Here is a 2,724-nt window from a genome sequence, read left to right on the forward strand (position 1 = left end):
TCTGGTTTAGTAAAAAGAGCTTTTGGTCCAAAAGCCAGGATGTGTTGGCTGTGGCAGTGGCGCTGCTACTGAACTCTCACCAAGTGAACGTGGGCACATTCCTTCTCCTTCGGAGCATTCAGTGAGCCCATGTGTACAAAGAGAGGCTTTAGGGTTTCCCTGGTGGCGCAGTGGTTGGGAGTCCGCCTGCCGATGCAGGGGACGCGGGTTCGTGACCCGGTCCGGGAGGATCCCACATGCCACGGAGCGGCTGGGCCCGTGAGCCATGGCCGCTGAGCCTGCGCGTCCGGAGCCTGTGCTCCGCAACGGGAGAGGCCACAGCAGTGAGAGGCCCGCGCACCGCAAAAAAAACAAACAAAAAAAAAGAGGCTTTAGAGACTTGAGCTTTCAGGTTTCTTCTGCTTCTACTCATATTGGTCCCGTTGAAATGTGATCACTACTCAGCTGGATATCGATGTGATGCCTGACCCACCAGCAGTCATGTGATCGTTCTCCTAACTGAAGCAGCTTTCTCAAAGCAGTTTGTCAGTGCGTTCTGCTTGCTTCATTTTAATATCTTTATTAATGATAACTTTGACCACATCAGAAGTGGGACTTTATAATCAACGTGATAAGCTGAAAGCAGCCCTTTTCTGACTCATTGCTGCCCCCTTCTGACGGTGGCCTCTCAGAATGTGGACGCTTTCTTTGCATTGCAGTCTAGAGGCCCCCACAAGCTTCCCCGCCTTCATCATAAAGCCTGTTTCTCCTGTCATCTGGTTTACCCAGATCAGAGATTTCAAATGTGTTCGTTTCACTTGCCAACTTCAATGAGCTGGTGAAAGACGTCAGGAGTCTGTTCAGAAGCGTCGTGCGCACTGTTTGGCCGCTGTGGACTTGGGATTGTCAGAGCAGTCAATATGTTAGGAATGTGCCACCCCAGACCTGGCATGAGATTTTCAAGTCATCTCCTGCTGTTTTCCAGTCACCTCACTGGGGATTATGGAGTAGACGTTGCTCTGCGATCAGTAGGCCTCCCAAAGCCCTGGAGGTACCCTTTGTGCAACAGGAGCAGGACCAACTGAGGAAAAATTATCCAGACATCACAGAGCTGCTTGCTGTTCACTTTGCAGTTTCTTATGATCCAGGACAAAAATGTATCTATAGAAGTACTCGCTGTGGAATGGGCGAAGTGTGATCAGCGATGGTGCCAGAACCCAGAGGGAATTGGAGAAACCAGGACAGCCACCATGTAAACTTCCCTACCACGTGTTCTATGCATACTATATGCCAGGTATTTTTAAAGGCACTTGGCTTGGTAGCTAATCCTCACAACAGTCCTATGATGGAGGTACTGAAGGTTTAAGCAGTTTTCCAAAGTTCACATGACAAGTGATGAGTACCTTTACTTCTCTGAAGAGTGTGTGGAAATTGATGAGAGTGATGAAGAGAAGGCCATGAACTCATCAACTCGAACCCTTGAGGATCTGGGATTCCTCCCCTGTAGAGCCTTTCTGACAGTAGAAGACGACAAGTCACAGGGTCCTCTTGAGGCTTTAGTGGATCAGTGAATACAGCCCTTCATTCTCCATCTGAGTCCTGAACCAAATGAGGCACAGTAGTGAGATAGATGGAGAGGAACAGATCACCTTGATTTGTGATAAAGCTATTTAGAGATTTTGGCTTAGGTCTGTGGCCAAGCAGACCAGAACACATGTTCCTTCAAGCAAGCAGACTCCAAGGGAAGGGAGGGAACTGAGCCAGATATGCTGGTTCCTTCCTCCAAACTCATAAAACAGACTGGTCACTCCTTCGAGGGGAGGGGTGAGTGAGTTGGTGGCAGAGGCCGGGTTATAACTCTCTTATAGTATAGGCAGGCCCTCCACGTGGAATCATCAAGATGCCAGAAGAAAGTTGTCCTCATAGATACAGAGTGTACTGTTGAATGAACTAGGTCAGTTCCAGGGAAGCCTAGTTCTCCAGACCAGAGCCAAGAAGTATAGTCCCTAATTTGGGAATCTTCTAGAGTGCCAGTCAGGTGGATTCAGCAAGAAGTCTTAGCATATATCTCCTGATGAATGATGCTAGTAGCAGGTTTTCTTTTAAATTAATTCATTTATTTTTGGCTGCGTTGGGTCTCCGTTGCTGCGCACGGGCTTTCTCTAGTTGCGGCGAGCGGGGGCTACTCTTCGTTACGGTGTGTGGGCTTCTCATGGCGGTGGCTTCTCTTGTTGCGGAGCATGGGCTCTAGGCGTGCGGGTTTCCGTAGTTGTGGCACACGGGCTCAGTAGTTGTGGCGCACGGGCTTAGTTGCTCCGCGGCATGTGGGACCTTCCTGGACCAGGGCTCGAACCCGTGTCCCTGCATTGGCAGGCGGATTCTTAACCACTGCGCCACCAGGGAAGTCCTCTAGTAGCGGTTTTAAGGTGACACCCTTCAGTGAACATCCTGGCCAGCTCACTAAGCGTCCCTCCTCATCCTAAACAGTAAAATCCTCGAGATGCCTCAGAAATGCCCTAGGCCCCTCCTGCAGGGCTGAGCCAGGCCTGGCAAGTGTCCTGACTCATGCCGCTCTGGATGTAAACTGCACATATGAACAGTCCTTGCAGAGAGCGCTAGCATTCACTTACAGGCAGGAAGGCTGCTGTGCCCTGTTCCCATACCTGCTGGCTTTCCCACAGAGTCTACCACGTAGTGACGGCGGCAGGGCTTGGGGAAAGGCAGTCATGGGACTTGGGGTGATAA

Source organism: Neophocaena asiaeorientalis, unplaced genomic scaffold (assembly GCF_003031525.2).
Source record: "Neophocaena asiaeorientalis asiaeorientalis breed wild unplaced genomic scaffold, Neophocaena_asiaeorientalis_V1.1 scaffold961, whole genome shotgun sequence".
NCBI lineage: Eukaryota > Metazoa > Chordata > Mammalia > Artiodactyla > Phocoenidae > Neophocaena > Neophocaena asiaeorientalis.